Source organism: Colobus angolensis, unplaced genomic scaffold (genome assembly GCF_000951035.1).
Source record: "Colobus angolensis palliatus isolate OR3802 unplaced genomic scaffold, Cang.pa_1.0 Scaffold157, whole genome shotgun sequence".
Classification (NCBI taxonomy): domain Eukaryota; kingdom Metazoa; phylum Chordata; class Mammalia; order Primates; family Cercopithecidae; genus Colobus; species Colobus angolensis.
Genome location: NW_012114677.1, coordinates 2936201 through 2950293, shown reverse-complemented (window position 1 = coordinate 2950293; position 14093 = coordinate 2936201). Strand labels below are relative to the sequence as shown.

The 14093-nt window shown below is 47.3% G+C and overlaps 1 pseudogene; it reads right to left on the bottom strand.

Moving 5' to 3' along the window:
* The window catches only part of LOC105508062, a 16337-nt pseudogene that overhangs the window by 1959 nt on the left and 285 nt on the right, over positions 1-14093 (bottom strand).

Sequence of the window (14093 nt, the reverse complement as noted above, 5' to 3'; positions counted from 1 at the left end):
CATCGCCAGCCCTCAGCTCAGTCCCGGCTGCACTTGAGAGTTCAGGGGATTAACGGGAAAACGTGTGTAAAGTGCGTTGGAAATGACGGATCGTCGGCAGGTTCCCTCCCGTTTCCTCTGCCCAGCTCTTTCGTCTCCCTCCAGCGCAAAGCAGGGGACAGGCGAGAAGAGCCTGTCGTCTCCCAGCACAGGGCGTGCTAACCAGTGTTTTCAGGATCCTTGCAGTGGGACCATCCCCACAGGACCCTCGCGAGGGAAGGGGAAAGCGCACACCGATTCGACAGATGCAGAAACGGAGGCCCATGGAGGCAAGGTGAGCAGCCCAAGGTGGCCGAACCTGTAAAGAAGAGAGCTAGAGTCCAGCCAGGTCCCTGTCAGTCTCTCTCTGAGCCCTACTGTGTGCGGACACTCTGAGAAACACAGCCATCAGCGATGGATGGCACCTGACTCCTGGGGCACCTTCTGGGGCACAATACGGTCAAGGCTGTGTAGTGTGCATGAGGCCCAGTATGTGCATGAAGCAAAGAGAGGGATAGAGGGGATGAGGGCGGACAGGACAGATTCACAGAAGGTACACTTGAGAAGGCAGTTAAAGCTCTTCTTCCAGGGAAGGGAAAGATTTCCAGGCACAGAGGCCAACGTGTCCAAAGGCACAGGGGCAAGTACACGGCTGGAGAGAAAGCTCTAAATGCTGTGTACAGGCTGCCCACACTGCATCCTCCTCCCCAGACCTGCTCCTCCCCAAACCCCATCCTTCCAGTTAGTGATCCAGGCCACTGTCCTCACCTCCTCTCTCACACCCACCTCCTGTGGGCCCCACCTTCAAGATATAAGAATCCAATTGCTTCTCATCCCCCATGACTACTCATTGCCTGGTGTGAGTCCCCTTCATCCCTCTCCCCCTAACTGGTCTCCACTTCCATTGTTGACCCCTGAAGTCCCTTTGCCACCCAACACTAGGTGAAATCATATCAGTGCTCTGCACAGAACGGTGGACTGGCTTCCTGACTCATCAGAGTAAAAGCCAAAGGCTTTAAGATGACCCACAAGGTCCTGGAGAATTGGCCCATGCTGTCCGAGCATCACCCCTCTGAGTTTACCTCCCACCGCACCTCCCCTCACTTGCTTCCCTCTGGCCACCCTGACCCTGTGCTGTTCCTGGAACACAGGGGCTCCCCAGGCCCCCTGCACCTGCTGTTTTTTCTGCCTGGACTGCCCTTCCTCCAGAGAGCTGCATAGCTGCCTCTAAAATCGCAGAACCTCCTCTCCCAGGGGTTCCCTGTCTTCCTTTCCCAATCTCTTTTACTCCATAGTCCTCATCACCATCTGTCACACTATATACATTATTTATTCATTTTGTCTGTTATCTGTCTCCCCCAACTGGAACTCAAGCTCCCACAGGGTTGGGGACATTGTTTGGTTCACTGCTATATCCCCAAGGACTACAACATGGTAGGCTCTGGACATATATGTGAATGGAAAGACGGAGTCTAAGTGCCTGGGAGAAGGAGGTGGGAAAGGAAATACAGGCAGAAAACTTCCTGGGGTTAAGGCATCTGACTTTTTTCACGGAGGTTATGCAAGGGAGAGAGAGAGGAATCAGACGTTAATTTTCAGTTAGGTAGAGAAAGACTCAACGGAGAAATAATTAGCACCTGGGTGAGTGGCAGGGGAGACTGCTGACTGAGAGGGGCTGGGTTAATGTAAAGACCTCCACGGGAATGGTTCGCCAGCCCACTCAGAGGCTAACAGAAGCCCAGGGGGGCCAAGGAAAGCACAGAAGAGGCCTGAGTTGTGAAGGTCCCTGACAGCCAAGCCTCTAGTGGCCGGGACAAGATGGGGTCTGAACAGTGGGCGAGGAAACTGGACAGTTGGACCCAAGAGGAAAAAGACCAGGAAGCAAAATGGAGCCTACTGGAGGCTACAGAGTGGCAGAGCTGGCACTCACGTGGCTCCTTGGTTAGGCACCCTGCCTTTGGGCACAAGGAGCCCCATTCAGTGAGGCCACTGCCACTTGGAAGCAGATACTGGCTCACACTGGTCAGGAGACTGTCTCCCTCTGTGGCCCTGGCTCAGTGTTCTCCAAAGTGCTGGTGACCTTCAGCAAGTCATCATCCCTGCTGTGGGCTTTCAGTTAGGACACAGATCAGTGGATGAGAGAGAGAGAGAGAGAGAGAGAGGTGTTTCTGTGCTTCCTGCCCCTTCAGTGCCTGCCTGATAGAGTGGTGCCTCTTGGTCACACCTGCTACTCATTAAGTCACCTTTCCTGGGGGAAATTCCTCACCTTGGGGATAGGAGGTTCCATTATTAACCCTTTAGGAATTGCCGAGAGTCTAATAAATCTGTGTGTGGCTATTTCAGGATCCCTTCAAGCCTACACCTCCAGACCCCTAGATCACCCTGGGTTAATACTGGGGCAGGAGGGAGAAGCAATGACAGGAGAGAAAGAGAGGAAGGGAGGAGGCACAAAAGGGGATCGATCTGCAGTTTGGTGATGGGAGAGGGAGAGGGTCACAAAAGATCCTGGAGGTGAGGAGTTAGCCCAGGGAAGAGATTCCAGAGAGAGGGAAGGCAGTGCAGGGACCCCGGGGACACTGGGCAGAGCGGAGGGCATGGCAGAAGGAGTGGAAGAGGTGAGAAAGTTAGAAAGGAAGGGAAGGCCCAGATCAAACCTCAAGTCCCCCTTCTCCACAGACCAGTGTGAAGGTTGTCACTATTCAGAGTCCCAGAGGGCTGTGATACTGGTTTCCAACAGCTCAATTTGGCCCAGTGTCTGAGCTGAGAATAGACTGCAGGGTCCTCGGGCAGAAGCGGGGAGACCGATTCTGGCCCGTCACACTGGGTGCCAGGGCTACTGTGGTAGTGATGCAGGCCTAGGCGGGAGGACCCACACTGACGCTGGCTTTGTTCCCTGGATTTTCACGTCTCCAAGGCAGTTTTCTCACCCATCAAATGAGGACACCACCACCTGTTGCAGAGCATCTTTGAGGAAGACCCAGTGGCAGAGGACCTGGCCCAATCACGGAAAATATCTTGGGCCCCAAAGTCACTAGGCTAAAGGGAAAATTCAAGCTGGCAACTGCTTAGGGCAAACCTGCCTTCCATTCAATTCAAAGTCATCCCTCTGCTCACTGAGATAAATGTATACCTTATTTCTCCTTTAAAAAAGCTAATCAGAAACTCAAAAGAAGGCAATGGATTGTCTCTCACCTACCTATGACCTGGAAACCCCTCCCACTTCCAGCGGTCTCGCGTTTGCTTGGAGTTGTCCCACCTTTCTGGACCGATCCAATGTTCGTCTCACATATGTTGACTGATGTCTTATGCCCCCCAAAATGTATGAAACCCAACTGTGCTCTGGCCACCTTGGGCACATGTTAGGGCCTCCTAAGGCTGTGTTACAGACATGCATCCACAACCTTGGCAAAATAAAGTTTTTAAATTAACTGTCTCAAAGGTGGGGGGTTCAGAGGGAACAGAACAAAGGCAATGGGGGAGTGAAACATTGCCCCACGACATGCAGTGCCACTGTGTGTGGGGCATGTGCAGGTACCTGGGGGGACGTAAACAATCCTACAATTGGGAAAATGCACAACACTTTGGTAAATCTCTAGGCCCAGGAGTCTCAGGATGAAAGGCTTCTGGGAGGCAGAGGTGGGCCTGGAGATTGGCAAATGGGGAAAATATTTAGGGGAAGGTGTGTCAGGTGGATGGACTTGTGTGAGCAAAGAACAGGAAGGTTAAAAGTGTAGGGCAGGAGGGGGAGATGGTTGGAAAGCCAGTTTGGGGTTAGGCTGGTGAGAGCCCTTGATGCCACGTTCCAGTCTGGAGTTTATTTTGTAGCAGCAAAGCACTTCTGATGGGTTTAGAACAGACGACTAAAGAGAGAAGGTAGAATCCAGCCTGGAACCCCAAGGGAGGAGCCTCACGGCCTCTGGTGAGGAAGGCTCACTCCTCAACAGAGGCCATTGCTCCATCTCCCAGTCCCTCTGACACTCTCTCTTATCCCTGCAACCCACAAAGTTTGGGATCCTGCTGTGGCTCACAGTGGAGCCTCCTCCACATCCAGGGCTGGCCTGGGCAGTTTCTTGGCTCCCCCTGCCCCTCCTTCTGTTCCTCTTACTGGTATCAGGTTTCAGAAAGCTTCTGTTTCCTGCTGCCACCCTCCCACAGGTGTGGCAGCCTCAGTATTCTGTGAGCGCCACGCAGGGTCCTGTAGCAAGGGCCTGAAGATGGATGCTGAGAGCCACCCTTAAGAGGGATGAGAATTCAGATGTGGTAAAAGAGTGCAGCACCTGGAAGTGCTTTGTCCTGGTGTAGCAGGACGAGCCGCAGACAAAACTCCTCAGACACGGGATTAAAGAAGGAAGAGGTTTTTTATTCGGCCGGGAGCGTCAGCAGACTCGTGTCTTAAGAGCCGAGCTCCCTGAAGAAGAAATACGTGGCCTTTTTAAAGGCTTACAACTTTAAGGGATCCATGTAAAAGGGTCATGATAAATCAAGCAAGCATGGAAAACGTGACGGGGGGCTACAGGCATCAGCTAACAGAACAAAAAGTTTTACAGTGCTTTCTCATACAATGTCTGGAGTTTACAGATAACACTAGTAGTTTTGGTCAAGGGTTAATATTATTATTATTATTATTATTTTAATCACCAGGGCCAGGTGGTGGCACCAAGGTCGTCTAGCTATTTATCTTACTTCTGTTTCTTTCCAACTTTTTGCTTTCTCCCCCTTCTCCTGTCTTATAAACTAGGGAAAAGGGGAGATGGGGAAAAGCTGGGAAAGACAGCAGGAGAAGTGGTGGTCTCATTCTATACTGGTACCCTGGATTCTTCTGGTCAGGGTCACAACTCCAGAGTCCTGCCTACCCCCCATCCCCACCTGCACCTGTAGCAGGTCGAGCTGCAGACAAAACCCCTCAGACACCGAGTTAAAGAAGGAAGGGCTTTATTCGGCCAGGAGTGTTGGAAAGACTCATGTCTCAAAACCCGAGCTTCCCAAGTGAGCAATTCCTGTCCCTTTTAGGGGCTCACAACTCTAAGGGGGTCCACAGGAGAGGGTCATGACAGATTGAGCAAGCAGGGGGTACATGACTGGGGGCTGCGTGCACCAGTAATCAGAACGGAACAGAACAGGGCAGGGATTTTCACAATGCTTTTCCATACAATGTCTGAAATCTATAGATAACACAAGCAGTTAGGCCAGGGATGGATTTTTAACTACCAGGCCCGGGTGCAGTGCTGGGCTGTCTGCCTGTGGATTCCATTTCTGCCTTTTAGTTTTTGCTTCTTTCTTTGGGGCAGAAATTGAGCAAAAGACAATATGAAGGGTGGTCTCCTCCCTTATACCCTCTTTCTCAGCTCTTTTTACAAGTTCAGATTCTCCATTTACCTGCTTGTCTTCCCCAACAGACTGCCAGCTCCTGGAAGACAGGGACTTATCTGACTCACCTATGGGCCATAGGGCCTGGGTCCAAGCAGCCTAGTGAGGACTTCCTAACCTCAACTAAACTGTGGGGTTCACTGTGGGCAGGAAGTAGGGGGGCAGCTACACCAGCTGCTGCCCTGGACCTGCCATGGGCCATTGATATCCATTATATCCAATCCTCACAGCCACCCTGACAGAGCTTAGGGGGGACCCTTTGATTGTCTGCATTTTTACAGAAACTCAGGAACAGGGAAATCACAGGCAAAGATGAGAGATAGAAATCCTACTTATCCTTTTCTGATAAAGAAGTGTGCTGGTAAGAAAATGGGTTACAAGATCAGACACAGTGACTCATGCCTGTAATCCTAGCCCTTTGGGAGGCCAAGGCGAGTGGATTGCCTGAGCTCAGGAGCTTGAGACCAGTATGGACAACATGTGAAATCCTGTCTCTACTAAAATACAAAAAATTAGCTGGGTGTAGTGACGCAAGCCTGTAGTCCCAGCTACTTGGGAGGCTGAGGCAAGAGAATCACTTGAACCCAGGAGGCGGGTTCAATCATGCCACTGCACTCCAGCCTGGGTGGCAGACGAGACTCCATCTCCACCCCACTCAAAAAAAAGAAAATGAGTAACAAAAGTGGCTGGAAGGTATGGGTCTTGTTGCAAGCTTCCTGGAGACCCACTGACTTAATAGCCTTACAAATGTGCATATTATTTCGTTCATCTAGCCATTCTACTTGAAACTTGGCAAAAAAAAAAAAAAAAGAAAGATGTCATCTTCAATACAATTAAAGATACAGAACAAAGCAAAAGGTTGTATCACTGTTTTCTTTCTTCTTTCTTTTTATCTTTCTCTTTCATTTTTTCTTTCTTTCTCTCTTCTGTTTTTGAGAGAGGGTATCACTCTGTCACACAGCCTGGAGAGCAGTGTTGCACTTCACTTGATTTTCAGGCAGCTAAGGCAGGATATTGCTTAAGCCCTGGAGCTCAAAGCTGTGGTGAGGTATGATCCCGACACTCCACTCCAGCCTGTGTGACAAAACAAGACCCTGTATCAAAAAAATAAAGCGTGAAGTTTAATAAGTTCCAAAATACATGTACACCCATAAAGCCATTACCACAGTAGTAACAATGAATATGCCCATCCCACCCCCAAATTTCCTGTGTTCCTTGGTAATCTCTTCCTCAACCCCTCCCTGCCTCTTCCCCTCACATCGTTAGGCAAGCAATGATCTTTTTTCTATAATGTCAGTGTCAGTTTGTTTCTAGAGTTTTATATAAATGAAATCATAACACTCTCTCTTTGGTTTCTTTCACTCAGTGTAATTATTTTGAGATTCATCCGTGTTGAAGTATGTATCAATAGCATATTCTGTTTCACTGCTGAGTCATATTCCATTGTATGGATACGTCACAGTTTGCTTATTCATTCAGCGGATGATGGACATTTTCACAGGTTCCAGTTTGGAGTTATTACAAAGAAAATGAAACATTTGTAAGCAATCTTTGTGTGGACATATGCTTTCCTTTCTCCCTTTCTCTTGGGTATATATTTGGTAGTGGAATGGCTAGATTATACAGTAGGTGAACATTTACCTGTTTAGGAAACTCCCAATTTTTTTCTCAAAGTAGTTTTACTATTTTACATTCCCACCCACAGTGTGAGTGTTCCAGTTGTTCCACATGATAACATAAACTTGGTATGGTTAGCCGTCTTCATTTTAGCCATTTTAATAGGTGGATATTAATTTCTCATTTTTGTTTTAGTTTGCGTTTTCCTTATTTTTGTTACTTCTAAATACAGACTACTGTTTACGTTGGGCATCTTTTATGTGCATATTTGTCATTTGTATATCTTCTTGTGTCAAAGACATTTGAACAAGAGCAACTCCATCTTGAATAGGGGCTGGGTAGACTGAGGCTGAAACCTACTGAGCTGCATTTCCAGGAGGTGAGGCGTTCTTACTCACAGGATCAGACAGGAGGTCAGCACAAGATACAGGTCATGAAGACCTTTCTGGTAAGACACCATGCAGTAAAGCAGCTGGCCAAAACCCACCAGAAACAAGATGGTGATGAAAGTGGCCTCTGGTCATCCTCACTGCTCATTATATGCTAATTATAATACATTAGCATGCTAAAAGACACTCCCACCAGCACCGTGACAGTTTGCAAATGCCAAGGCAACGTCAGAAAGTTACTCTATATAATCTAAAAGGGGGAGGAACCTTCCTCATTCAGATAAACTCACAAATAATCCACCTTCTGTTGAGCATACAATCAAGAAATAAGTATAGTCAGCAGAACAACTCATGTCACATCTCTGCCTGTGGTACAGCCAGTCTTCATTCCTTTACTTTTCTAATAAACGTGCTCTCACTTTACTCTATGGACTCGCCCCATATTCTTGCTGGACAACCAAGAACCTTCTTTTGGGGTCCATATCAGGACCCCTTTCCTATAACACCTTGGTGAGGCCTGTTCAAATCTTTTGTCAGTTTTTAAAATCAGTTTTTTTCTTATACACTCTGGAAACATGTCTCTTATCAAACACATGATTTGTGAGTATTTCCTCCCAGTCTATGGCTTGTATTTTCAAAATTAAAAGTTTTTAAATTTTTTGGTAAAGTCTAATTTGTTAATATCTTATTGCACACATTGTGTTTTTCATGTCCCTCAGGGCTCGCTGACTCTGCCTTAGTCCTGGGGCTGGCTATGCAGTGGGCTCTTCAGTTGTGGCAGTGTAATAGCAGCAGAATGTGATTCTTGGGGTACCCCCTGGGGAGCTGAAGGTGACTGTGTTGATGGATCTGTTTTGGGACTCAGGAGAGGTGCGCAGCCCCATCTTTACACATAGCCTCATCTTCCAGGAGCCATGACTCAGAGGAAAAGGGTGCTTGGATTTTGTTATAGCCATTTGCTTTGTGGAAATTAATGTTTACCATATTATATAAAAGATAGAATTGCATTAGGTCTTCCAACTGTTTATTTTTTAGCTTCCAATTGTATAAGTTTATAGATTTTTAAACCAAGATGCTTTATATATTTTTTTGTGGAAGTATAAGTTTGTTTTGTTTTGTTTTGTTTTGTTTTTGAGACGGAATCTCTCTCTGCTGCCCGGGCTGGAGTGCAGTGGCCGGATCTCAGCTCACTGCAAGCTCTGCCTCCCGGGTTACGCCATTCTCCTGCCTCAGCCTCCCGAGTAGCTGGGACTACAGGCGCCGGCCACCTCGCCTGGCTAGTTTTTTGTATTTTTTTAGTAGAGACGAGGTTTCACAGTGTTAGCCGGGATGGTCTTGATCTCCTGACCTCGTGATCCGCCAGTCTCGGCCTGCCAAAGTGCTGGGATTACAGGCTTGAGCCACCACGCCCAGCTCGGAAGTGTAAGTTTTATGGCACATGGTTGGTACCATTGTTTCTTGCTTTCAGGCAAAATTGATCTTGAGTCCCAGCCAACTTCTTAGTAGCTTTGGGGCACTTATACAAGCTTCATCTGCTAGAAAAGCCATAATAAAATTGATTGCATAAGTGACACATTTTTTTTGGCCAGGCGCAGTGGCTTGAAAGAAATCAGGCACATTCCTCAGTCCTGGGCCCAGCAAATACATTCCGCTTGACACCATATATCTCTCAATTTCCTGGGGCCAGTGCAAACACGGCCCAGTGCAAATACATTTCTCCATATATCTCAGCTTGGGAAATCCTGGGAAATCCCCGATAAGGGCGCCGCCGTTTGTAGTTTTACTAAAAGCACGGAAACCAATAGGTAACTGCTAAATGTATAAACTTAATATGTTAACAAATTGTAATACTGTAACCTAAAGAATTCCCTTGTTCCCCGTTCCTCTGTAACCTTACAAGTCCTATTTTTATCAGGCTATAAAAAGCGAGCGCGCGCATTGTTCAGGGCCCTCTTGTATGTTGAGAAACGGAGGGACCAAATTCGAACTTGCATTAAAGATCCTTGCCGCTTGGCTTTGACTCTGGACTCTGGTGGTCTTCTTCGGGGAATAAACGGTCTGGGCATAACATTGGCTCACACCTGTAATCCCAGCACTTTGGGAGGCCAAGCTGAGTGGATCACCTGAGGTCAGGAGTTTGAGACCAGCTTGACCAGCATGGGGAACTATGTCTCTACTAAAAACAGAAAAAAATTAGCCAGGCATGGTGGTATGTGCCTGTAATCCCAGCTATTCCGGAGGCTGAAGGAGGAGAATCGCTTGACCCTGGAAGGCAGAGGTTGCAGTGAGCTCAGGTCATGCCATTGCTCGCTAGCCTGGGTGAGAAGAGCAAAACTGTGTCTCAAAAATAAAAAAGACAAATATCTTAAAATTTCATCTTGTATTCATGCCCTTGGCAATGACTTTTATAGTGGTTCCCGTCGAGAGACAAATTCTGCTTCCCAAACCTTGACTCTTTCTTGCCTTATTTGCACAGGCCAAAGCTTTGCATATGACAGTGTGTCAGTTTGGTACCTAGGTTCAAATGGTTTTAAATGCTTCTGTTTTCTTTTTCAGAACCCTTTCATCTCTATTAGAACAAGCCCATTTTAGCTTTCTGGAGGATAAAATAGCATGCTGAGAAAAGGAAAACCCAAAGTGCCTCAGTTTACAGACAGCTCGGTTTACAGACAGCTCGGTTTACAGACAGCTCACTCCCAGAAGCAGAGCCACCGAATTCACCAGCAGCTGACCACTCACACCTGAAGGAGGCAAACTGAGCCCAGCAGAATGGCCCAGCTGAGCCCAGCCTACATTTCTAACCAGCTCAATCATGAGCTAGTGTGTTTTGAGACTGTTTGTTATGCGGTTATAGCTTACTAATGTATATACCCATTAAAGACAGGATGCCAGGACAGATCGATTACAAACAACCTGCAAATGCTCAGCACCCTATAAGTATTGATTTCCTTTTCCCTTTATTTAATAGATTTGTTGTAAGATGGTATTGAGTTATTCAGAAGTGAGGTAGGAGAATAGGGTGTGGAGGCAGGGAACTTAAGGCCAATTTGTGCTCACTTCCTAAGAAAAAAAAAACACACACACACACATGCACCAAGGTCTGGGGGTAGAGAACCTAAGATCAGTTAAGGCCGACTTCCAACAGCTAAACCAAAAGAGAAAGAACCCGTCCCCCCACACCGGAGTGGCAAAGGATCAAAGGCTACTCTCCCTACAACTCTCCCCATTCCACCACTCCTCAGATGTAAAGGGAGAGTGCCTTGGAGTGGCCACAGGCTAAGCACAGGCCATCCCTTCATCTGCATAGAATGTCAGTTCCTCTGAGTTTTTAATTAGCCACAGACCAAATCCTTCATCCAGATAAGGGGTAGCCAATAGGGACCCCAAAAACTGTACTTAAAACCCAGAAAACTTTGTACCCAGGTCCTTGAGCCTTTTGCTCGAGCCAACACCCACCCTGTGAGTGCTTTCTCACTTTAATAAATTTCTACTTTTGCTGCTTCCTCCTGTGTTTTCTTCCTTTGTTACTCTGTGCATTTTGTTCAATTCTTTGTTCAAAATATCAAGGATCTAGACAACTCACACTCACCGCCTTCCTTCTGGGAACAGAAGTGCAGGAAGATGTGGATGCATGTGATTGTTGCTTAAACTCACACAGTGCCCCCCACCACAGGAGAAAAACACACAGTTACAGTCTGACAATTAGGTCCAAAGATAAACAGGAAAACAAGAAGTTTGCCTTTAATCTATTCCGTCTACATCTAATCTTTGGAGGTCAAGGCTGTGAAGAGACCTGAAGACATCGTGTTCTCTCCTACTGGAGCCCCATCATTCTTTGTTTACTGTCTGATATTTAAAGGGAAAACAAACCTCTGAGAGAGGAGGGAGTCAGAGGCAGATAGAGAGGGAGGGTTTTGGGAGAGAAAAAGCACCCACAGGACCGCACCAGCACTGGCCCTGTAGCTAGCAGGAAGAAATGTGGTTAAGAACTTCCTTATGCCAGGATGTTGTTCAGAAGGGATTTTTTCAACTTAGGTGCAGGCGCAATAAATCAACCCAAATGTCCTAAACTTGACCCAGCTTATTAGAATATCATACACATGACATTAGCATTGTTGTTTTAGCACTCCCCTATCCCCCTTTCTCCAAGTTTTTGCTTAGGCACTCATGGGTAATAACCAACATGGAGTCACTGTGGCCAACCCCAGGCATGCACAGATGCAGCACCCTTAGTGGGGAACTTACCCCTCTCATTTGGACAGAACCCACAGAAGACTCCCTTTTTCTTGCCCTATAAAAGACCCATAACTCAGATGGGTGAGGTGGCTCATGCCTGTAATCCCAGCACTTTGGGAGGCAGGGGCAGGCAAATCACCTGAGGTCAGGAATTGAAAACCAGCCTGGCCAACAACATGGTGAAACCCCATCTCTACAAAAATACAAAAAATTAGCCAGGCATGATGGTGGGTGCCTGTAATCCCTGCTACTCAGGAGGCTGAGGCTGGAGAATCACTTGAACTGGGGAGGCAGAGGTTGCAGTGAGCTGAGATCAAGCCACTGCACTCCAGCATGGGCAACAGAGCAATACTCCATCTCAAAAAAAAAGAAAGAAAGAAATTAGGCCCATTTCTGGCAACCTGCTTTCAGGTCCCCTCTTGCTGTGGAGAGCTTTCCTTTTGCTTAATAAATCCTACTCTGCCAAACTCACTGTCTGGTGTTGCCCCGCTTCATTCTCCTTGGTGGTAGACGAGAGGCCAGACCTGGCTGAACTGAGGAGACCACCACACCTCTACAAAACAGCAACTGTGAGACCGTGGTCTTCCCGTGGACACTCTCAGCTTGCAGCCCCTGTTCTCTCTAGGGGTACTGTTCCAGCCACCCTTGAGCCTGAGGAGAAAAGTTGGTAGAGAGGCTGTTCCCTCACTTTTAACAGAAAAGACACGTTCAGGCCCTCACTTCCCGGAGGTCAGAGCCCTCATGCCTGCACTCAATGTGGCAGACACCTGCCATATGTAGCTACTGGGTACCTGGAATGTGGCTGGTTTGAAGTAAAATGTGCTGCAAACAAAAAACGCACAGTGAGTTTAGAAGAATTAGACCAGAAATATACTTTATTTCTTTTTCATTTTTTTGAGATGAGTGAGTCTCGCTCTGTCACCCAGAATGGAATGCAGTGGTGCTGCTATCTTGGCTCACTGCAAGCTCTGCCTCCCGGGTTCATGCCATTCTTCCTCAGTCTCCCGAGTAGCTGGGACTACAGGCACCCGCCACAAAGCCTGCCTAATTTTTTTGTATTTTTAGTAGAAACGGGGTTTCACCATGCTAGCCAGGATGGTCTCTATCCTCAGCCTCCCAAAGTGCTGGGATTACAGGCATGAGCCACAGTGCCTGGCAAAATATATTTTATTTCTAATTATGTGTCCGGAGTTAGTTCCTTCCCGCGGGTTCCTCCTCTCCCTGACCAAGAATGAAGCCACGGACCTTCACGGTGAGCGTTACAGCTTTTAAAGATGGCATGTACCCAAAGAGTGAGCAGTAGCAAGGTTTATTGTGAAGAGGGAAAGAATAAAGCTTCCACAGTACAGAAGGGGACCCCGGTGGGTTGCCACTGCTCCCTGAGGTGGCCAGCTTTTATTCCCCCTCCCATTTCCCCTTAATTGTCCCCTCCCATATTCCATTTTTGTCCTATCAGAGTGCCCTTTTTTCAATCCTCCCTGCGATTGGCTACTTTTAGTATCCTGCTGATTGGTGCATTTTACGGAGCGCTGATTGGTGCATTTTACAACCCCCTTGCTCGCTACAGAGCACTAATTGGTGCATTTTTACAGAGCGTTGATTGGTGCATTTTATAATCCTCTTGTAAGACAGAAAAGTTCTCCAAGTCCCCACTTGACCCAGGAAGTCCAGCTGGCTTCACCTCTCAATTCTATATTGATCACATATTAAAACAGTAATATTTTGCAGCTAGCAGGCTAAAATCAACACAGTTTCACTTCTTCTTATTATTATTTTTGATGTGGCTAATAAAAAATTGAAAATTCACTAATAGCTAACATTTTAGTTTTTAGAGGATTACTTCCTTCTTAAAAATCTCAGGTGTCCTACACAAAAGACCAGAGGCCAGAAAGGTTATAAAACATTAAAATAATTGTCCTTATATTGTTTCCATTTGTGAACATGTGTGTGTGCAAGCGTGCATGTGTACCTGTGTGTGAGTACATGGGTGTGTGTATGCATGCATGCGTGTACAATTTATATTATAAATGGACTTAACCTTACACACCACAAGGTTAAAAAATGACCACTGGGCTGTGCCAAGCCAAGCACAGAGATAAAACCCCCCAGCCTGGGCCAGGCGCAGTGCCTCATGCCTTTAATCCCAGCATTTTGGGAGGCCCAGGCAAACAGATAACCTGGTTTAAGACCAGCCTGGCCAACATGGTGAAACCCTGTCTCTACTAAAAATACAAAAATTGGCCAGGTGTGGTGGCAGGCACCTGTAATCCAAGCTACTTGGGAGGCTGAGGCAGGACAATCGCTTAAACCCAGGAGGCAGAGGTTGCAGAAAGCCGACTTCGCACCACTACACTCTAGCCTAGGCGAGAAGAGCCAGACAAACGCAAAAACCTACCTCAAAGTGCCTGGAGGCCAGAGCCTGTAACTCTTGCCTCATTCAGTGTAGTGTATGGTTGCAACTTCTGT